The sequence below is a fragment of the Lichenostomus cassidix genome, chromosome 1, assembly GCF_008360975.1.
Source record: "Lichenostomus cassidix isolate B80296 chromosome 1, HeHo_3.0, whole genome shotgun sequence".
Taxonomy (NCBI): Eukaryota; Metazoa; Chordata; class Aves; order Passeriformes; family Meliphagidae; genus Lichenostomus; species Lichenostomus cassidix.
The window spans coordinates 5,312,755-5,336,513 of NC_139479.1; the positions used below are offsets into that span (position 1 = coordinate 5,312,755).

At 42.0% G+C, this 23,759-nt stretch overlaps 1 protein-coding gene across 2 annotated transcripts in view; it reads right to left on the minus strand.

Moving 5' to 3' along the window:
* The window catches only part of LOC146444123 (myelin-oligodendrocyte glycoprotein-like), a 31,711-nt gene extending 15,721 nt beyond the window's left edge, over positions 1-15,990 (minus strand). For both annotated transcript variants that reach the window (XM_085047080.1, XM_085047111.1), the window contains exons 1-2: positions 15,821-15,990; positions 13,256-13,389 (exon numbers count right to left, since the gene is read on the minus strand). The gene's annotated coding sequence lies outside the window, so the exon portion shown is untranslated. The remainder of the gene's footprint in view (positions 1-13,255; positions 13,390-15,820) is intronic.
* Between the last annotated feature and the right edge of the window lie 7,769 nt (positions 15,991-23,759).

Genomic DNA, 23,759 nt, shown 5'->3' on the forward strand with positions numbered 1-23,759 from the left:
GAGGAATTTCTTCCCTCTAAATCCCTAGCAAGTGTTCCCAGCCCCACCTATCCCCGTTTTGTGTGTCCTAAACCCTCCTAAACATCTCAGGAAAGCACAGCCTGAGCAGCATGAGGTGTATCTCTTCCTTTCCTGGCCTCATGCTATGGCTGAGACTTGTTCCTTGTGACTAGGGGTGTCTGGTGGTCTCATGCCCTTTCACGAAGCTTCTGGAATGAGACCAAAAAAGGCCATTGTTCCTTTTTGTGAAGTCTTTCTGACATCTCCCACAAAAGTTCTTCTTTTTCTCAATTCCTTTTTGCTCTTCTGAGAGTTTCCACTGCTCTTTATCTGCCAGTTCCAAAAAAAAACAAACAAAAAAAAATTTGGGTTTTTTTCCTCTTTTGATGAATAAATTATTCTTGTCAAGAATAAAGATCTCTTCTTTCAAGAGATTACAGTTATGTGGAAAAGCCATAGGTGTGTGAGGCTTTACCTTTTAGGAAACTGTGGCCTTAAAGAAGTAGCTCCCAAGTGACAATGCAGAAAGAGACAAAGTTCCATTCAGCTGAAACCATGTTATGTATTTTTTTCTTATTTTAGAGGCAGTTCCTGCCTGAACATCTGCTTCTAGCACTCTCTGTATAATGGCTTATTTAACTGTTGTTTAACCTACAGAGGTATTGTAGGCTAGAATGTTAACGTGGAAATAAGGATTTCGTTTTTTGTTCTTTACTGTGGGCTTTTTTTCCCCTCTGTCATCTGCTCAAACTAAAACTTAAATCAGTGATATGACTTGACTCTGGAGCGCTCAACAACCAGGCAGCTAAGCTGTTAGATTCAATTACTTCACAAGTCCTGGAGGAGTTATTAAATTAACTGCTGTCAGTAAAAATGTTTGGATTAATACAACACTGACCAATACGAGTATTTCTAAAGTGGATGATCTGGAGATAGTTGTAAAAATGAGTTTTGAAGAGGGATGATCCAGTTTGGGTTACTAGCACTGCTTTGGAGCAGGGAGCTCAGCTTCTGTGCCAGTGAGTGCCTAGTTATTGCAATAATCTCTAAAATGATTACTTAGTGCTCTTATTGCTTGTCATGTGTGTGAAGCTCTTGCTGGACACAAACTGGGGAGAAATTTGTTGGAGTAAGAGAGAAATAAATAATCTCCACTGGTGAAATGAAGAAACTTCACTGACCTCCCTCTGGCCCTCTCAGGTACCTACACAGGGATTATGTATTAATTAATGATAGGAATCCCTAAATATAGCTCCTGATAAGCCAGATATAGACAAGAAGGACCGAAATGGATTGAAACACGTGGGAAATTCTTGCATAGTATGGGTGTGGTTGGCAGGTATTTCTCTGCTCTTTGTCTCATGGCCTTTCCCTCCCATTTTAGTGATTACTTGCCTTAAAGGGTTTTGTGCCACCTGGATTAGAGATTCCCTAGGTGAAATAATTCTGTCTCATTGAAAAGTTGCTAAGTCTGTTACTCCTTGAAACTGCCCTACATCAAAATGTCTCCACCTAGTTTAAATTTCTGCCAATAGTTTGCAGCTCCACTATTCACTGGGCTGAGCTCCTCTGCTCGTATTGGAAATCTCATGAATATTTGAGCTCTTTATTACTAAACTCCCTCAGAGTGATGAGGTACATGCTCAGCAAAATGTGTACAAGGATGGTTCAGGCTTCTTGGAAAAACAGGGTAAAGAGGGTATTGCTGCCAGAAAAAGCCCAGTTTAGAGGAAGTTGTCTCTGCCCATGCCAGAGAGATTAGAACAAGATGATTTTAAAACTCCATTCAAGCCCAGACCATCCTATGAACAGTATTGAGCTGTTTAGATTGCAGAGCTCAAAAATGATCCATTTTACAAAAGTGTTTTTTTTCCTGTCCAGGCAGCAGTTACCTTTCACACTAAGCCAGGATTATAAAACCCCCTCAGTAAATGTTATCAGCACAAAGAAGGAGAGAGGAAAACTCCCTCCCCTGGAAGTTTTGAATTCAGACAGTGGATATAGCCTAATCACAAGGGAGAGGAAGAAAGGGAAATTCTGGGGGAATACCTAGGAAGCAGAAGGGAAACTATTTTGTCTCAGGAGACTGCTTGGAGCTGACACAACAGTCAATAAAATGCATTTATTGCTTTTGTGTGATGTATTATCTAGGAGGAAGTGTAGCACACTAATGCCAGAGAATTTCTATTCTCCAAAATTACTTTCCAGCCCAATATTGTGAGAGCAGGGAAAATCCTGACCTGCAGATGTTTATTTTTGCCAGCAACAGGCTCCAGGACTACCAGTTTCTTTTCCGTATTGTGATTCCTCTCTCCTCTTAGCTATTTTTTTATTTGCATAATGTCTCAAAGAGAGGTTCTTTCTGCAAGATGCTGTTGTTAGTGATGCATAACAATTCCACCAAGGCTTAAAAATCAGTTTCTTTTTTCCTCTATCAGACCTATTAGGACAATATATCTCATCCCTGACTTGTAATGACAGAGTCAGCTGGATTTATGTTTCCTACCAGGTGAGAAGAGGAAGAAAAGTTGGATCAAGTTCAGAAAATGTTTTTGTTCTATAGGAGAGATTTAAATATTCATCAATGAATTGATGAGCATCACAGGTAAATGAGACTAATTAGCAGCTTACGCTGTTGAAGCTGCTGTATTGGATATGGAAACACTGGGAATGGTGGGTTTGAAAATGGAAGTTTAGGTTGAGAGGAGAGAAAAAACCTGAGATTAACCAGCTGTAACTTGTCTTGGCTCTTCCCTGGAGAATGCTGTTCATTTGGGACCGAACTGACAGAATTCCACACCAGGCACCTTGCTGAGGGTTTGTGCACCTGGCAGACAAACCCTGAGAGCAGCTCCTGTGAGCAAGAGAAACCACCTGAGTCACATCCCAGGTTTTTCTACTCAGCTCCAAAATGCAGCTGTTTGAACATGTTTATAAGCAACTGTTCTGCACAAAGTTTTTATAGACCTGGAACAAATCCCGGGGCCAAGCAATGGTATTAATTAACTCACTGATGTCAGAGCTAATGAGCCAATAGGAGCTGCTCTCTGCCTGAGCTGATCTCTCGAGGAGCATTGCCCTCTTAAAGCAAAAGTGAAGGTGTCTGGCTTTCATTTGTGGTTTGTGTTCTCTTAATTCTTGTGAACAGACCTGCAACTGCAGTTTGTGAGAACTTTTTGGTGAGGGAGGAGCTGTTCATAGAATAACTTTTCCCAAGTAATTCACAGCATGTAGCCAGTACCCCTGGTGTCCTAATGTCCTGTAGCCAGTACCCCTGGTGTCCTGACTACCTCTGATAGTCCTGCAGGTTTTGATTGCACCTTTTTTATGCAAGGAAAAAACCAGATGAGTAAATAATTAAGAAATGGAAAAGCTATTCCCTTCTCCAGGAGCCCAACTTGGCTTTTTCCATAGATGTCCATTGTAAAGCACAAAGTACTCATGGAATACTTTGTACTAGTGAAAAGATTAAGTCCTAGTGGTTCAAGGACTCTTGAACCAGTGACAAAAATAAGACTCAGAGCTGCCAAATATTGCAGGCTTAAACCTGACCCCCTCCTCCCAAAGGAATTGCTTTCCCAACCCCTGCTTTTTGAAAATATTTATGAAACTGAAGCCTACAGAGTCTTTTAAACCTATCTGCTCTGGTGTTGGAGCAGAAAGCTTCCAGTTGTATGGCTGTGTTACAATCATGGGAGTATTAATGTCCAATTAACTTCTGTCTATCAGAGACAGATATGAAAAAAATCCTAATCACAGGTCCCTAAATGCCTGTAAGCACTTCATGCTTCTTTTGCTAATCTGTAAATAATTGTTCCAAGTGGAGAACAGCCAAACAGAAATATTTTGCCCAGGTGCTGGAGGACTGTAGACTTTTAGCTTCATAGCTGAGATGGATGTTTGGGGTTTTTTTTTTTTTTTTTTGGTCTGAAGAAAAGGTCTGTAACAGTCAATTTGTGTAAGTAGGAGAAGGAAGAGTGGGGTTCATAAGCAGCCCCTATACTCTGGAATGTTTGTCAGTGTTCCTAAAGCTTTCATATATTTTAATGCTTGGTTCAGATTTAGTTCAGCCAAATAATTTTCTATCTGGAGCATCCATCTCTCAAGCATTGTGTATGCATGATCAGATCTTGTCTCATTCTTGTCCCACCAGCAAAAGAGCAATTTCTGTTATTAGTGCAATAGCACTAATAGCATTTTTTTATCCCTGACTGTAATCACAGCCACACAGGGAGGGGCTGGCTGCTTTTCAAAGTAAAAAGCTTGGGGCTTGGAAGCTAAGCAAGGAATTCCTCCTTTCTATTGAACCTCTCTGAAAGACCACTTGTGTTTGCTTCCTACTTATGGGTTTCTGTTCAAAGCCATGGCATGAGAAAGAGGTGGCATCTTCCTTCCTACCCTTTTCTGACAAGAATGCCCTGCTCTTCCTATGGCTGTGTGCATGGAAATTAATTTTCATGTTGCTTGCTCTCTCCTTTAGGTCTATGTGGGGACCTACTGAAAGTTGTTTCATTATTGTTATCTGTGCATGTATCTTCGTGGGGAAAGGGGTGTGTGTGTTACTTGTGCTTTTTCTGTGGTGGTTCAGTGCCTTGCCTTTTCTGTTGGAGGCTGTAGGACTTCAGCAGGATTTTTTTTTCTATGCTCTTTTAAATGAAAGCTGTACTTGATTGGAGTGTTGCTCTTCTAGAATTGGAAGATGACCAACAGCTCTGGTTTAAAAAAAATCTAAACTCAGCTCCTCCCATTCCTTCTCTCCCTTTCCCCCCAATGGACAGCAGAAGGTCTCTTCCCCCAGAAGAAAGCAGAGGAAGAATGTAAGATGTTCCACATCTTATATTGTGGAAGATGATATAGATATTGTGGAAGTAAACCACATGTAGCCACGTAACCCTTTCACCAGTGAGTATGTTTAAAACCAGAGAGCACAATGTTTTTTATCTGAAAGTAGGACACAGCTGAAAGGCTGTTTCTCTTTGGGTTTCTCTAATTAAGAGTGCCTGCTGCACTTTCCATGGAAAAGACTACTTTCCTTTATTCAGTTCTTGCGCAAAATGTTTAAAATGTTATTGTGGAAGATGATATTGTGGAAGTATAAGAATTGTGAAAGCCACAAGTTCTTATACAGTCACATTTCTTACTGCAATTTCTTTCTGTGACTTCACTTTCCTATGGCAAATCAGCACTGGCATCCTTGCAAGCCCTTATCTGGGATAACCAGGGCAGAGAGAATAGAAAATCCAAATATAACAGCATTACAGATGGTTTTAAAAAGGATGACTTTAGAACTGAGACACCTGCAGTTGAGCTGAAAATGTTTTGCATTGGATGTTGTATTCCCTAGTAGCTTGGTTGTGTCCAGGGAAGGCAAACTGGTGCTCCATAACTGCTGGAAGAAAACTACACAAAAGCACATGGAAAGGGCAAATGAATTCTGGCATGGGTTGTCTGATATCTCCTGATGTTAATGCTTTTGACCTCTAACACAAATTCCTTGGACCCAAGAGATGAATTTACAGGACTCTCTTGGTTTTGTCTTTTCTCTTGCCTTGAAAAGAGAATCTCATTTGAGTTTGTTTTGAGTTTGTTTTTTTTTTTTCTTATTTTTGCAAGATTTGTCAACGGGCTACAAGGGATGTTGTGGAGAAGAGGAAGGAATTAAACAGATACTTTTCTTGATCACACAGACCTTACTTTTCTTAAACCAGGCTGTGAACTGTTAATTGCATCTTTTTTCAGCTGGCTGGTGCTGATCTTTGTGTTTTGAGAGAACAGGAAAAGTTAAGCCAGCCTTTGAATTTAACAACTAAAGATGACAACCCAATATGCCAACTTCTTACAGCTACCAAGAACTGGGGTGGGGGAAGGGGGGGAATATAGGTTCTAGAAGTCGCTGAATTTTCAAATAGTGTTTAATTTGTTCTTTTAAGGTGAAATGGTTCAGTGAGAATGGAGCTCTGATAATGAATTGTCTCATTTCTTCAGAGGATGGTTATTTCAGTTGTAGCCACGTAACCCTTTCACCAGAGAGCATGATGGTTTCCATCTGAAAGTAGGACACAGCTGAGAGCAGGCTGGAGAATTAGTCTCTGAAACCAGCCAGATGGTGTCAAACTCATAAATTCTGCCCAGATGCCTTGTGTTGCAATAGCATCTGCTGGTCACTTGGTAGTGGACAGTAGGATCATCCTGGGGGACAATGGGTTCATCCTGTGAGCTGTGGGGGAGGTCCCTTTAGAAATGGCCTTGGGCCCAAACAAAGTAGCTCAGCAATGAGTCACTGGATCTGATGCCTGATGGCTTTTTGTCCTTTCTTTTCATCCCCTTTTTATGCATTTTTATACCCTTTCCCCTTCCTTGTACCCTTCACAAACACTCCTTGTACCTTAGTCCTACATGTTTATAACTCTTTTAAGTCTGATATTTAGCTTAGTTTGGGAGTTCTCCAGGGGGGAAGATGAAACATTCATAACTATCTCAAAACTAGAAGCTCCAACTTGAACAGAGCCTCCTCCCTGGCACATGTTTTTAGGAACTAGGCTGTAGTCTCATTTGGGGGGAGGTTAATTAGAATAAGGAGACAATTACTTCATTTGTTAAGTTTCTTATTGGGGATTTTAGGTAGATATGCTAACTTGTGAGGTCCATAAAATTGTATACATGTTGTACATGGTGTGTGCTCCTCGATGTGTTTCCACCTTTGACGAGTTGTGCACCTAGGATCCTATTAAAACCAAGGGAATACCCTTTTCCCTTTACTGCTGTGTCTGCCTCACATTTTTACCAGCTTTTAAGGCATCAGATCAACTGTGTGAGACTTTTATAAAGGAGACTTGCTGGTGATGCAGGCAGCTGCATCTGCACCAGGGGAGCAGCACTTGGAGAGCTGCTGTCTTTCCTTTCCTGTAATCTAGAGTGCACCAAATGAAACCTTTCTCAGTGTCAGAGATGCCAAACAGCACTTTTATATGCTTATGCAGATTGAAGCATGCTGGTAAGTAATGAGCTGAAAAGAAAGAGCAGCAGTTTGTGCAGAGCCACAAGGTTTAATGTATGAAAGATCAGCCTGACCTCTTTGTGGCTCTACACTCTCAACGTAGGAAATCCCCCTGTGAAAGTTTTAGGTGAACTCAGTTTTGCAGCCTATTTTCAACTAGCCCCGAGGTGGAAGTTGAGGGTGTGAAATGCACAGCCCAGAAAAGGCTTGAAAATTCAGCAGAGCACTGCACTGACCCACAGCTGAGCCTTTAGAACTTGCCTTCCCCCAAATGACTGAGCCCTTTCCTTTCCAAAATGGCAACATTTACCTTCACCAGTTCTGTTGAGAGGTCTTGACAGTGCTCTGGCTGAAGCACTACTCCTGTGACAAATCCCTGCTCCTGACATGTACTTACCTCCCTTGAACTCCTACTCTTTCCTTTCCATTGACTAATACCTTGTGAAATCCCTTCTGATGCCATCTCACACCAGGCTGTTGCACATCTGCTTTGGCACCCTCCAAGCTCTTGGCTGGAGTTGTGCACAAGTGATGAGGATTTGCATCACCTAGAGAACAGCTGTGCTTTGGAAATCCAGAGAGAAGTGGGTTGGAGCACTGCAGTGCACTCAGTGTGTGCTGCTGATTTTGGAAATCCTATTAACTATGTGTGATGTACAGATTGATAGTTGGGTGTGTGATGTGCCTTGGAGTACAAAGGGCAGGAAGATGTGCTGGTTGTTCCAGTCATGCCAAAAATCAAGGGTGTGTGTGAGTGGAAATCTCTAATGTCACCTAACAATTCGGAGTCCCTGGATATCTTCAGGAATGTCAGAGAACAAATGTCATTTATGAGGCCATTGGTAACTGAGCAGATGGTTATGGCTGTGTAGTGTCAGGGACAGCTTTCTCAAATGTTTGCCTGATGATTTTTGTCTTTTCTTTTATACCATTTTATACACTTTTATACCTTTTCTCTTCCCTGTACCCTCTATACACACTCGTTGCGCCTCGCCCTACGTGTTTATAATTCTTACAGTCTGATATTTAGCTTAGTTTGGGGTCTTGGAAAACCGGAAGACCAAACTTTCATACTATCTTAGAACTAGAGGCTCCAACCTTGGACGGAGCCTCCTCTCTGGAATATGTTTTTGTGAACTAGGCTGTAGTCTTACTGGGGGGAGGTTAATTAGAATAGGGGGACAATTACTTAATTTATTAAGTTTCTTAGTGGGGGATTTTAGGTAGATATGCTAATTTGCAAGGTTCATAGAAGTTATATATGCGTGGTACACAGAGTGCTTCTTGGTGTGTGTGCACCTAGGATCCTACTAAAAACCAACTTAATATTCCCTTTTCCCTTTACTGCTGTGTCTGCTTCAGATTTTTACCAGCTGATAAAGCATCACAATTTCCTACAGTCATGACATAAATGTTGAGCATCCAAGCTGTGAAAACTTTTAAAATGGTTACTCTTAAGCTCCTCTGATAGTCTCTGCTTTAGTGATCTCTTCAGGTGCAAATATACCCAAATCAGAGACAGGATCTGAGCTTTCTGCCATGTCATACACATTGAGAACTGTGAACACCAGTGAATAGCCCTGTTCTCTGTGAGAGCATGACATGTAAAATATCAACTGAAGGAACTGTATTTTCATATATGAGAGAGATCATTGTTTATCTTTGTTTATCATCTTAATTAAGAACGCCTGCTGCATTTTCCTTAGAAAAGACTACTTTCCTTTATCCAGTTCTTGCACAAAATGTTTACAATCACAGGCCAAATACTTTATTTTTTGTCCATGTGCAGGGCAGAGGCAGGACCATATCTGGCTAGGCTCTTTTGGCATCTTGTATGCTGTGGATATTTTGTTTGGATGGAAGGGATGTCCTTACTTGCCTGTCTCAAAGTACTTGTCAGCGTGTTTCCACTACAGTCAAACTCTTCTAAAACACAATATTATTCAATGCACAGCTGTTGCTGCTAAAATAATTGATTTTTCTGCTTTGATATCAGATTCTAGGGAAGTACACACTTCCAGGGAGATGTCTAACAAAGCTGTATCCAGAAGGATTTTTGTCATTGCAATGTGCAACTTTTAGTCTAGACAGATGTAGCAACTGAGTGGGTCTTCCTATGGCTGGCTGGAGATCTTGTCCTTGAGCCACCCCTGTTCCCACAGCTGGACTGTCTGAATTCACATCCTCTCTTGCTGTAAGTTCTTCATGAAAACCCATCTTTTCGATGTGCTCAAAGCTTGAGCCCTCAGTATTTGTGGTAAGAGATGGCCAGACTTAGGCTTTAAGAAATGACTAAACTTGGAATGCAAACTGTACAGAAACTTTGATTAGGAAAGGCAGGACTCCTTCTCCAAATAGTCTTTGCTTACTGGTAAAAAGAGCTGATGCCTTCAATGAGAACTTGAGTACTTGATCCTTGATGGGAATGTGATAATTACTGACTGATTACCCAAACTGCATCTAGTAACTTCAGCTGGGGCAGTGGGGAGGAGTGTTGGATGGGACTTGCTGTGCAACCTACTGCATCCCTAACTTTCAAAGGAAAAGGGATGTGATGTCCTCAGATGGGAAAGTACCAAGTGCTAATCGACTGGGTATGGCATTGTGCATATTTTACAGGTGGCTGAAAACATCTTGGAGCTTCATTATAATGCAGGCAAATGAAATATTTTGTTTTGATCTTTAGAGTGCTATTGAATAGTGCTAAACATTAAACATTAAAGGTGTCCTTTTTGCAGACACAAATGTCCATTTGTGAGAATATGTAATGGAACAAGATTTCCACCTCCCCCTTGCTGACACGTTTGTGTAAAGTTATCTAATAATTATTCAATAGGATTTGTCTTGTGCTTTAACTGACAGCTGTTAAACAAAGTAGTAACCTATAGGTTCAACCCAAGGGAGAAATCATTTGTAGGAAGCACTCAAGGTATTTAAAATTTACATGACCTAGTTTTGAAGCACTTCCTCCAGGCACTAACAGAAATCTTCTCCAGATGTTAACATCCTGATCTCATACTTGCAGTTCAAAGCCCTTACATTCCTGTCCTACTACCAGATGGGATTTGAAGAGCCTTGCTAAGTTTGTATCTTACAATGCCCCAGACTTTGAGGAGTTCGAAGCTGACCTTGGCCTTCCTAGGACTGTTTATTTAGAGGGCTGAACTAAGAGTGTTACATGTTGGCCTTTTTATAATCCTTCAAGCTGTAAACCATCATTGAGTTGGCAGCTGACGGACAGTGAACACCTTAGAGCAGCTCTGAAGCAGAACACAAGTTTCAAAAATTAAAGCAACCCTATTTCTATGCAGTTGTTCAGGGATGGCAGAATGTCTGAGCCTTGCAGCCTCCCAGGTTCTGGAGCCATATGAGATGAAATACCTACCCTGGCCTGACCAGGGTAGGACTTGGGTTGTCTGTGATCCACACCTCGCTCATGGAGGCAGTGGTGTACTTGCCATGATTTGTGTTACCTCACTCAGCTCTGTTTCTTACAGCTGCTTCATCCCAAAATCTCCTGCACCATGGGCTGCAAATGCAAGGTGGATTGGAGCTGAAGTTAGGTGGATTGGAGCTGAAGGTAACCCTTATACCTCCTGGAGATGACCCCTGACATGAGGATTTTTTCTGAGTGGGAACTTGTTCATGCATCTCTCAACACAGAAGAGCAGGGAAAATGGAGACCAAGACAATGAAACTGAATTTTAGCCAAGAATGTCCTAAGTTAGATCCTTATCTCTTACCCTCTGAGGTGTGGGACACATCTGTAGTTGGGCTGAAGCAGGGACACACTGCCAAGCATGTCAAGCCAGCAAAGCTGCACTGAATTAGACCAGCTTGTGCAGGTCACTTTGCATCTCAGTTGAGTTATTCAACTTCAGTGAAAGCAGTATTTGGAAAACACCTGTCACCAGGTGGCTTCATTCCATGACCACCATGAAAACTGTAGCTGCAGTGAGGTTCTCAAAGGGTGAAATTAACTGTGTGGAGGATAATCTTTGAGGACAGAAGTTTCCCATGAGGAAATTCAAAGCTCCCCTATTCAGACCTACCACACAACCCTGCTAGCTCTTTCATCAGGTATTTTGCTTTCTGGTTTGAGAATATGAAGGTTTCATCCAGGCACTCATGCAGCTCTATCCTGGTGTCATAAAACCAGTTTGTACTCAGCAAGGCACTGCTGCTTTCCTTGGCATTAACAGATCCCAACTGTGGGCCCAAGCAATGTTTATGGAATTAGGCTTCCCCTGAGTACACTTACTGGATGGATGACAAGACTCTGGCACAAATCAAGACACTCTTTTCTGCTTCATTCCTCTGTGGTGAGTGAAGAAATGGGAAGGATGTAGTAAAATGTGTTACAGCCCAGGGACATACATGAGTCTTAGTGAGGGATGAAATGAAATGCTGACCCCTGACTCTCTAGCTTGGCACAACTGTCTTGTAGAGGAGACCTTTCCAGGAAAACCTTTTAGCCTTAAAGGTTTTAATTTCATGTCCTCCCCCTACCCTTTCCCAGCAGAGGACTTAAAAAGTCCAAGAGATGCAACACAACGTGGGAACCCCAGGGAGCTTTCATTCCCATCCTCATGTGTTGTTGCAGGCTTTCTTGTCAAGAAAAATTCCTTCCTCATCTTAAACAAACAAGAAAACCAATCTATAAAAGAGTATGGATTTTGTTATAGGACACAGTGGAAACTCTGATAGGATCTATTGAGTAGAATCTATCACTGTGGGCCTTTAGATTCATACAGGATCATGCTTTGCTTTCAAAAATCTCTGACAAGCACAATGCTACCTCTAGTCCTGCCAGATGCCAAGAAAACTTAGCTTGCAGGCTGAGTCTTCAGAAGCATCACTATGGGAGATGAGTGAGGAGTTTATGGGAGTGAGTTAACCATGGAATTGCCCCTGCAGGATAAATGGTGGAGCTGGAAAAGTAGTGACTCCTCTTGCCATTTCTTCTCACCTCTTGGGTTTCTCAAATGCTTCTGGGCATTTCCTTTTGTCCCCTCATCTTTGCTATTGCTATTTAAAGAAAGTGTCATTCTCTGCATTGTAAGCTGGATTTGGGTAAGAGGAACAGCAAAGTTGAAGCTGGTCTACCTCTATGAGGGAAATGGATGGAGTTCTGTATGCTCTTCCCATTCCTGATGTCAAAATAAATCAGTCCTCTTTGGAGAAGGAATGGGAATGATCTGCTTGGCTCCAGCTCTGATCTCTCTAGCTCTGATCTCTCTCTGTGGTGATATCAATCAATCAGTGGCCTGGCAAGACTCCTGATAAAGGAGCTGAAAGCAAGTTTGCTTTTACTTAAAAGTTCTGGTTCCAAACTTAAGCACATGCTAATGTTGACCATGAGGTGCTCAGATGTTAGAAAAGAAGCCAGAATTGGAGATTATACTTAAATGCACTTAGTTGAGAAATATGTTTGGACCCTAGAACTAATTAATTATATTCATAAACTGGTGGGAGGAAAAAAAAATCAAGCAAACAACACTTTCCCTCATCTCATTTAACCTGGTCTTTTCAGCAGCTGTGGAAGGAAATGGTAAGTGGAATAAAATAACATGGAAAACCACATGATAACATATGCACAAAGTGGTGTGACAGGAAAATACCTGCATGCAAAACTTAAGTTGTAGAAATAATTTTAAAAATTAGAACCCTCTAGGTTATAACCCATCATAATTATCTAGATGAATAATTTGCCAGTTTTCTCCATCCTTTCCATTCTTTATTAAAGTTGCATTCTTCAACTACACCAAGCAAAAGCTGAATTGCATCACTCACTAGTGTTCTTTTTTTATAGAGCAGAAGTGAATTTGGAGTGAAACTTTGTGTATTGGGGAGATGCAATTAATTACTCCCCTTCAGCACATGGAATTCATGCTACACTAAGACAGTGGTACTTCTCCAGCCCCTTTTAGCAAAGGCACTCTGTACCACCCCTCACTCTGGGGTTAGGATGTCCCTCAAGGTATTAAAGTGCTGTTTTAAAAACATATGAGCAGATGTGAACTGAAATCAATGACTGGAAGTCTCAGAGGCTCAGGCTGCTTTGAAAAATCTGACTGCAGGTACATTCACAGTCTGTACACATCCCCACATGCCACTGGAAAGTGCCAATGAGATATTTTCTGCTGCCATCCGTTAGATATATACACATACACTGAATGAGAATGTACACTCAGTGAAGTATTTCATTACTCAGAGGACAGTTTATATATTTTCCTCTCCTCCCCTTATTCCTCTCACCTGTTGAACCCAAGCTCAGTCACTGACAGGAGCATGCAGTGTCCTGTTGCCTGGACTGTCCCTCTGGGTGGCTGTTCAGGAATGCTCAGCTTCCAGAGGAGACTTCTATAGGCTTCTTCTATAGGCTCCTTGTCCTGAGTGGGAGGGAAAGATGTCACACAGTTCAGAAGAGGAATGTGGGAGGGGTGTGAAAGACAGAAACCAGATCACCTTTCTCAAAGGATTCTGAAGTACTCATCATAAAAGCACAGAATGGGGTTGAAGCAACCCTGAAAGATTATCTTGTTCCAAACTCCCCTGCCACGGGCAGGGACATCTTCCAGTAGACCAGGTTGCTCAGAGCCCCATCCAAGCTGGCCTGGATGCTTCCAAGGATGGGATATCCACAACTTCTCTGGGCAATCCAGTCCAGTGCCTCCCCACCCTCACTGTAAAGATTTTTTCCTTATGTGCAACCTACATCTACTGTTTTTCAGTTTAACATCATTGCCCTTTTTCCTGTCACCACAGGCCCTGGCAAAAAGCCTCCTTCTTACAAGACCCTGAAAGGCCCCACTGAGGTCTCCATGGAGCCTTCTCCAGGCTGAACAACCTCAGCTCTCTCAGCCTGTGTTCAGGAGAGAGGGATTCCAGCACTGACCATTTTTGTGGACCTCTTCTGGATCTGCTACAACAGGTCTTATGTTAGCAGTAAACTGTGCATGTCATTTACAATGAGAAGGTGGGAAAATCCAACAAGCCCCCTAAAGAGTTAGTTGCACCTGTGTGTGTGATTTGGTGGTGGTTTGATTTGGTTTGGTTTTTTTTTTAGAGAATATATAAGTTTTTTCTTTTATAGATTGAAATGTTCTTCTCCCACTGATTCTTCACCCCCCAACCCCTGACTGGCTTCTCTGGCAGACCAAACATGCAGAACTGGTGACTGTTCTACCAAAAGATCAGTCTCCTGAATGTAGTAAACACCCATGCAACCTTTTTTCTGGGCTTTCCCAACTGGGGAAAGTGTATCAGAGACTTTTTTGTAATGCTCATCTTAGTAAATATTTTGATAACCTGGTCTGTGTTACAAGAAGAACCCTCAGAGCTGAAAATTTCTCACCACCTCCTCTCCCTTTCCAGAAAGAGACAAATAAATTCTCTAGAATGAAAAATCTGTGCTGTTTTCCACATTTACATTACTTACACTTGTGTTACCAAGTTAAGCTCAAAATAATGGCAACCTTTTGATTTAATGAGAACTGAAATCTATAGCTGTGTCATTTCACTTCTTCCTCAGGATTCACTTTTAGTCAGCTGGTGAAACACTTCTATTTAGCTTTCCAAAAGGTAAAATTATCTGGCATAAGCTGGCTCATGGGGGGTCTGAGTTCCAGGTTCACATGGAAGAGGTACTAGATATTGGAATTTGTGGCCTCTGTTGCTCTGCACTTTTCCCAGGTGTCTCTCTCCCACCTTCCTCTGTCCCTGCATTTATTTGGTGGGTACAGTCCCCTCTCAAGGAAGGGACAAGCAATCAAGAAGAAAATTAGATTTCAAAATTGGAAAGTATTTTAAATACCCTGCATTTTTAAATGCCCTGCCATACTACATCTATGGCTGTGTAGTTTTTGTGGGGTTATTAATTTTTTTTATTCACCTAATATAAATCTTCTATCAAGACTTGAAGGCACCAAGTTTGTCTAAAGCCTACTCGTGCAGCAGCCTGTTGTTCTCTCTTTTTTTTTTTTTTTTTCCCCCAAAGTCCACCACTGCTCATAACAAACCACAGTGACTCACAGCTTGGGAAAACCCTCTTGCGCTGTTGTTTTCCCTCTTTCTTGTCTTGTCACTCTTACACTTGACTTCTTCACTCCCTGAACCAGAACTGGATCTCTGGTTCTGTGATTGTGAGTTTGCAGCTCAGTGCTCTGGGACTTTGTCTCCCTTTTCTTTCTGCTATTCTCTGCCAGTGTGTGAGCAGCGACCATTCAGAATCTGAGAAGTTACACAGGGTTCCTTTTTGGTGTGAGGAGTGTGCTGAATATCTTGAGCCTTTTTTCTTGCTCAGGTGGTACTTTGAGGCAGCAAGGGTGATTTGATTATTTTCAGCCTGGTGCTCATTCTCTGAATTTCACTACACTGAAATTCCCTGTTTGGTCACTTCGGACTGTATGTCACTTTAATGACTAAAGAAAAGCAAAAAGTTATGAGCAGGAGTAAAGACAAAACTGTACTCAGTGAGAAAATTAGTTGGAAATGCCTTTTCAGTGGCAGCCTCAGCCTCACTTTCCCTTTTGCAGTCTAAGCAGACATCCAGCACAGGGATGGAGTTACACAACTGGGAACCCCCTCCATCTGTCGCCTTTCTTCCCCTGCAAACTGTCGCTTATGACAAAAAAACCCAAAAAACCAAACCCCAAGCCAAACCCAGATTTGTTTCTTTTTCATTTTTCCCATGCTAGAGCATGGGAAACTGGGCTACAGCAACTGAAGCAAGTGTAAAAGACCTTAGGCAAAACCCATAGTCCAAATACTGCAGTTTTAGCAATTTCTGGTACAAGACAGAAAACCTGATCTCTTGCTTACCTCTGTGGAATCTCCCTGTGCTCCCTCTGCACGTGCTGAGATCCAAATGTGCTGCTGCAGGGAGCTTCTGCTGTGAACGAGGAAGTGCTGGAGGAGGGCAGGATGTGACTCAGTATCTGAGCTGTGTTTCTCCAACCAAAAGCTGAGGAATAAAAGGAATTACTGTCAGCTTTCACTGTAGCGCGCTCAGCTGACGTAAGAGCTTGCAAGCTAGCACTTTACCAATGGTAAAAGCTCAGGAACGTTCACCTTTGATCTTTTCCCAGAATTTGGCTATTTATGATAATGCAGCATGCAGGTATTGCAGTTCTTTCTGGGAGCACTGCCTAACTTTTGTCCTATAAAACACTGCTCACTCTTAAGCATTTACCATGCATGTGCTCCTTGAAAATGTCCAGAACAAGGATTTTGCCAATGTCATTGAAACAACTCTTGTCTCTCAGCTTAAGCAGGCACTCGAGACTTTGCTTAGTTTGTTCTATTAAGAAAAGAAAATAATTTAAAAACTCCTATCTTACAACTAATTTTGACTGATGTTCATGTATTTGGTTTCCTGTACAGCTGAGCACTGAGGCTACCACTTGCAATTTCTAAGCATGCCTTTCCAAACTCTGCAGTGCCAAAAAAAGGTATTTCTTTTATTTGCTCTGCAGTCAAGAACTGCTTTTTCCCTGGCTCTCTGCTTTTGATGTGCAGGTACTGAGCAATGTTTACCCCTTATGTTCTCAGCCAGCCATGGCAGAAGCCTTTCTTTTTCTCCTTGAGAGCTTTTGCATCTCGCTGAGCTGTCGACTGAGCTGTGGGTCTGCCATGGTCTGCTGTGGCATTTCATAAAGGAATTTAAGTTTTTCTTTCTATGGGCATTTTCTGGCAAGGGCGTTGCTTCCCTGGGGAGGGTTTTTTTGCACATAGTTGCATAATTGTGCAATTCAGCAATTGTGGAAAAATGTATTTGGTGGATTCTGTTCAACTCTCTTATTTAGACTACCAGTTTCTGGGTAGTCTCTCTTGCATTGAATTGAATCCTTCTGACATCTCTCTTTGTTTACTTTGTAGGTGTATAGACACACTTCTTAATGCACTGTCAGTTTTGAGCTTTACATTATATAGACATGCCATAAAAGGCATACCCATTTGAATTACTGTTAAAAAGTATTAAATAATAATTTTTCTTAAAAATTAATAATAGTATTACAACCACTGTTGTCATTCCTCTCAGCTCCTCCTCTGCTTGGATTAAGTAGAGAGCTTGCTATTTAATCGTGCTGGATGAATTTTAATATTAATATGAAACTTTCATAGAAAAAAGATAACTTAAACTTTAGAATAAGTCTGATTTGTTTTCTTTTTTTTTATTAAGCTAGAAGTTAAATAATTGAAAAAAGTCCAGAAAAATCATGTTTCATTATGCTAGAAAATAAACAAAGCCGCCCACACTCTACTTAATGGTTTCAAAAGTAACACTTGGTAAATCAGTCAGCTTCATGGTAGAATTTCAGCAATATGTACTTTCTCACTCTAACAGGGCTGTAATGGAGTTGCTCATTCTCTCCTGTGGCAGTGATAATCCAGAGTATTTCCTGAGGCACTTCACTTTTGGAAAGCTTTGAATGCCTGATGCATCTCACATTTAGAAGAGTGGAAGACAGAGCAGAGGAAAATACTTCTGAGTTTGCAGAATTTATTTTTTCTCTAGCACTGAAGCACGAAAGTGGAAGGCTTCCAAGACTAGAGATCCTGATGAAGAAACAAAACCATCTATGGGTGCACTAATGTCAAGAGAAAGTAGTATTGGTGGTTTTTTTTTCCCGTCATGCTCTTCTGAGAGCTACTCTTCTGGAAGATCCTAATTCTGCTCTGAGAGCTCCTCTCACAATAGCAGAAGTATTGTCCAAGATACCACAACTGTTGGAATCTGGCTCAGAGGTGCCATGCCCTGCTCCAAACACAAGAAATCACTCCAGAGCAAAGTTTAAGGATGTGATGGTGTATCCTTAATGCTTCATGTGCTAATTCCTTCTTTATGTGCTTTGAGCAAGCCTACATTTAAACTGACAGTAATTCCCCAGTGTGTCCAGTGACTTGAATAGTCTTTTCCAGTACATCCTTTTAAAGTCCTCTGTCTCTAAAAACAAGTTTTTCTTGTGTTTTGTCTTCCAAGTGCACTGGCTTGGTGATTAAGTACCACGTAGGAAAAGAATCATGAGAATGGAAAGGTTGCTGTGCTCCAGCTTTGTGCTTCGATACCCTCTGTGTCTTCCATTCTTTTCTCACGTTATTGTTGTCCTCCCATCTTGCAGGAGGAGGTACCAGATATGGATCACTAATGCATTCTTTCAAGACCTCTCAGTGTACAAAAATGCAGGAGCCACAGACACCTGTGGTCATTTAATGGCCTGGAGTGAAGGCTGTGGGTCTGTCAGGCATGGCCATACAGTTATTATTCCATTTGATTTTCAGTGATAAAGACAGGAATCACACTGATCTGTGCTGATTGCTCACCAGGATAAATGTCTCCAGTTTGTAAAAGGTTTGTGTGGTTGTGTTTTGGTTTGGAGTCAGGTTTTGTTGGGGATATTTTTTTCCAGGCTCATTAATGGCTCATGGGACAGAAGTTAAGATGCTGTGATTGCTCAGTGTTCCACTGTGCTGCCCTAAATGAAATAAAACTTAAAATAAAATGAGGACCTGGCAGCAGTGCAATACTGGTTTATAACTGTTTATCTTGACAGAAAGAAAAGACTGAAAGAAATATTTTTTTCTTTCTACCCTTCCTGTTCTTTCAACATCGTCCTATTAAACTCAGCATGGGTTGAGTGACCTGAAGGAGAGTGCTGTTGTTATGGCTATAAAATTCAGACATAACTTTTCCACAGTCCCAGAGTGGCTGAGGTTGGAAGAGACCTCTGGAAGAGACCTCTGGTTCTGCTCCCCTGGTCAAGCCAGGGCACTGACTTGATCTTCAGACAGAGCCTCCTGTGTGGCCCTTTTCCTTTGCTCCTGCTTATGGGCACTACTGGAGAGTCTGGCTCTGTCCTCTGAACTCTCCTGGAGGTGTTTCCATACACAGATGAAATCCCACCTGAAATCCCAATCTTCTCTGCCCCAGGCAGAACAGCCCCAGCTCTCTCAGCCTTTCCTCACAGAAGACACACTCCTGTCTCTTCAACATCTTTGTGGCCCTTTGTTGCACTCTCTCTCCTTTAGATTAATATATTCATTGTATGGGGGAGCCCAGAACTCCAGGAGTGGCCTCATCAGTGCTGAGGAGAGGGAAGGGATGACTTCCCTCAACCTGCAGGCAATATTTTGCCTAGTGCAGCTCAGAATACCATAAACCTTCTTTGCCACAAGGATACAAAGCTGACTTGTGTCCAACGTGGATAATTTTTTGTTCTCTTTTTGAAGACAGGGGTGATATTTGTTCTCCCCTAGCTCTCTGGTACTGCTCACAATTGCCATCGTCAATCCAAGATTATCAAGAGAGGCCTTGCAATGATATCTGCCAACTCCCTCAGCATTCATTGTTCATTTTGGTGAGATGCACTCACTTGGTACATCCCACCAAGACCCTGAATGGCTCCAGTGCCAGGTGGATTTTGGCTTTCCTAACTGTTTCTGCATGCTCAGACAGTGAGTCTTTGTTCCTTCCACGTTATCCACCCCTGCTCCACCCTCTGCATGCTTCCTTTTGTGCTTGAGATTTGCCAGGATCTCCTTGTTCATCCATGCAGTCTTCTTGGTATGTTTTCTTTTCTTGCTTCCTACACATTGTGATGAACTAAGCACAGAACCAAACTTTGTTGAGGCAAGCTACCAAGCTGACACAAATCCTTAAGCTGAATCATGTACTACAGGCCATTGCCTCATAGTTTTTTGTGGTTTTCAGTCCCTGGGGCTCCTCACTTCAGTGTTTGGAGATGTTCACATGATCAGTACCTTTGTCATGCTGCATTTAGGTTGTACAAATGTGCTTTCTCCCCTGCATTTGATATATCCTGCATATTTGCTAAAAGGCTTCCATCTGAGGCAAAATATAACCTCCTTTTCTCCAGAACACATCTCCCTTGCTTTGTTACCAAACACAGTTGCCTACACATCTGCTGCTTCAAACACTGTGAATCAGATGCTTTCCAAAGTCAGAGCCAAACTGTTTTCATCACCTGTAAGTGAATTGATGGAAGAATGAGTGGTTTATGGAGTTTAATTTCCTGTATCTGGAATATGAACTTGCATTCAGCCAAGTACTGGTGCAGACTGGACAGGGGACCTGTGTATTTTTCTTTGGTGCTATGATTGCATGTGCAACCTTGCAATATTCCTTTTTTTAGTTGTATATTTTCCCCTGCTTGTGTTTATGGTCGGAATGGCTTCTAACCCTGCTGGCAGAGTACTCCCAAAAAGTGAGTACCTTTTTAACTGTTACTCATCAAAACTTGTTAACATTGGTGATCTTACACTGTATTTTTAATAAATGTGAGTTTTTCTCTTTGCCCCACTTTCATTTTGTTATCAGATGAACCAAATAGTATAGACAGTCTTAACTAAGCTCTCTTCAGAAGGGAAATGCAAACTCTATTTGTCATTTTGAGCAGAAGACAGCAAGGCTTTTTGGCTAAGGCAGTACAGATCTGCAGTAGCTATAGCTTGCCATGCTCATCTTCTCTACTTCCTGTTGCTAAACCTTAATCCTTCTCCAGTTCAGGTGGAAACAAAAAGGCTGTTTACATCAATTGGTAACTGAGATCTGTGTACTTTGTCGTTTTGGATTTGGCTGTAGACTGAGCCTCTCCAGCCCGTGGGAAGCAATCCTGGTTGTGTCTGGTTTCACTTGTTGCCACATACATGTAGCTAACACCTTCTGTGGTTAGGACTCTTGGCCCAGGATGAGGGCAGATGCAGAGACAGAAATGCAGAGAAGAAATAATGAGTTTTTCTGCTGGCTTTTGAACCACTTGAGCAACTGTGGAAGTCCTTTCATGGTGCAATCATAGCAGTAAAAATTGAAGCAGCATATTCATTTACAAAAGAAGAGGTGACAGCCAGCAGCATTGCTGTCCAAGAGATGTCCTAAGTCCTGGCAATAGGAGATACTTGGCAAGAAATATTCATCTATATCTTAGGCCTAATGATCTGAACATGCCAGCAGAGATGGGAAAAAAAAATTCCTCTTGACTGTGAGAAAGGAATGAATATGAAGCTGATTTTTTCTATTTCTGTCAGTCTGATCCCTTAAATGATAAAACTTTTGGGCTGATCAATTATCTGTTGTTTTTCTCTGAAGTATATTCTTGCCTTTTTTCAGAGTACCCTGCATTGGGTGGCTGTCCGAGGGCTCAGGATCTCAGACACTCAGGAGGGAGGATTTGTACTTTTTCTGCAAAAGTGTTCATGGTTGCATTTGCCACGAGGATTCTGGGCTTTCCTAGGGAATAGTAGCAAGCACTGGGAGATGTTGCAAGCATAATTTGCTCTGTGTATCTTTGCTTTCCTCCCACCATAAGCAAGACATAGAACATACTGTTCCAGCTGGGAGGGACCTGCTTTAATCAGGTAGGGAGAGGGCTCTGCTTTGCCTAGAAATACACGGGGAGCACACCCACTTTCTGGAAGGTATTTAACATTCCAACCAGCTTATTTGCAACTGTAATAGTATTTGGGAGTGTAACTGGGTTCCTCTCTGGGCCTGTGAATTGGATAAGAAGAGGTACGTGGAGGAGGTTCAGCACAGTTCCAGCGATGCCATCTGCATTCTTTCACTGATGCAACTGCTCAGGCTAATGCTAATTACAGGAGCAGTTCTTCCATTTAGGCATGGCAGGGACACCATGAAATCCAAGGGCAAAAACACCCCACAATGTGGTTTATGCATCACCAAGTGTGCCCTGTGGTGTCTTGTGTGAGTTTTGCCAATGCATTCTATTGTATTAATTTCTAAACATGACAGTACTGCAGATCCAGTGCCTCTTGCTTTATTTTGTAGAGTGTTTTTGGTCTCTGAAAGTTATGTGTTAATGTAAATGTTAGCAGCAATTAAAGTGCCCATTCTTCACTTGTCATCTGCAGTCCTTTACCCCTGGGCCTTTCAGAAGTTGGAATAAGAGTGGGAAAATTGTTTAGCTCAGCAACACCTGCTGAGCTGTGAGTGTCCAAAGACCTTTATAGCCCAACTCCTTACCTGTGGCTGTGACCCACAGAGAGAGCAAGAACTTTGTGATGGGCAGAGTATATAGCAGGAACTCTTGGACCCCACCTTAGCCAAAAATCAATACTTTATAAATTTAATGAGAGGAAACACAATTTTTCCTGGTGTGGAGGTTCAGGCAGGCTCTAGTAACTGTCTGCATAATTAAGCTGCTGATATTCTGCCAACGTGTAGGGAGCAGCACCTCAAGAAGGCTCAAAAAAAAGTCTGTGCTGTCTTGGCAGTGAACAGAGACACGAGCTTTGACACGTTGGGGTGTGGGGGAGATGGAATATCAACCTTCCCTGCCAGAGAAATAAATAGTCTGAATGAAAGAGGTGACGTTCTAGTTGGGTTTCCATCCAGTCTGTGGCAATCCTGCCACTCAGACAAGGACACTGTGGGAGCCACGTGCTTTCTTGCTTATCTCCTTGTCAAACTGAACCAGCATTTGGCACACAGCTAAATTGCACTTTATCTCTGCTCAAATACACTTTTGAGTGTGGCTGCCTTGCGCTCTCCTCTGCAACTGTGCTGACTGCTTGCATGGAGTTTCCAGATGAGATATAATATATCAGAGATATGTTATACAATTATCTATTGCCAGGCTGGGTGCTCTATCCCATCACCTGGGAGTGCAAAGATTACGATTACAGCTTCCTTTATAAAATATGTAGGGAGACATAAATAAGAGCACTGGGCTGTAGAGCCAGACCTGTGTAGGGAGGATTTAGGGTCCATTTCCAGCTTCACAGCCAAATTCTTACCTGGCTTCTGCCTAGGTGCAAAAGTTCAGCGGTTTCCTCCTTGCTGTTTGCAGCAGCATTGCCTGGAGACTAAACCAAACAATTCCTTTCCTTTCCTGCCCTTCAACCCCACCCCAAAACTTCTGACAAACATGCAGGCAGAAGCACACCTCTTGTGCCTGGGATCCCTTGTGGCTTTGGGGTGCTAAAGTCTGAGCACCTGTGATCTGGGAACACTAAAACCAGTTTTAATGCAAGAACTGATATAGTATGAAATACTAATGGAGGTATTCAGCATGTGGAACATCCACTACAGTTTCCCAAGACTCGAAGGTCTATTGATGCAGTAAATGCAGCCACAGAAACTGGTGGATTCATCTGGCCAAGTTTCCTGTTTCTGAGGAACCATTGTTTGACTTTGTTTAGAAATAATGTTTGACCCAGATTATATTGAGATGCAGTAGGAATTGCTCAAAAATGAAGCTAAGGCACGTTGTATGAAGCTGGTCAGCAGTTGCCACGTTGCCAAAAGTGCTCATGAAAGGCACTGGCTCACTCTGTGCATGCCTAGTGGTTTTGTGGTTAATCATTCCAGCTGGCCAGAGTATATGTTTGTTAATGGGAGCTCTTCTTTAAGGGCTACTTTAAAAAAAAAATAAATTAGAAAACAATTTCCCCCACAGAGCTTCATCTCCTGAGGACTGGCGAATTGTTCCTGGGCTGGAGCAGATTAAAAGATTTTAATTCTTTTTTTTCCTTTTCTTTCTTGCTCCTCCTCTCAGCTGGATCAAACTGTCTGCCTCGTGGTAGTCAGGAAAAATGCATCTTCAAGTAAATAAACAGATAATCTGGATTTAAACAGAACAGTTGCGCAAAGTATGGGGGTTATTTATCTATTTATGTATTTAATTATGTATGCTTTTAGTTTTTTCTGCTCAGAGGCACTTATCCCTCAGCACTGGGGTGTGCCCTGGACTCCTAATGGGATCTCCACCTGCTGAGAAGAGAC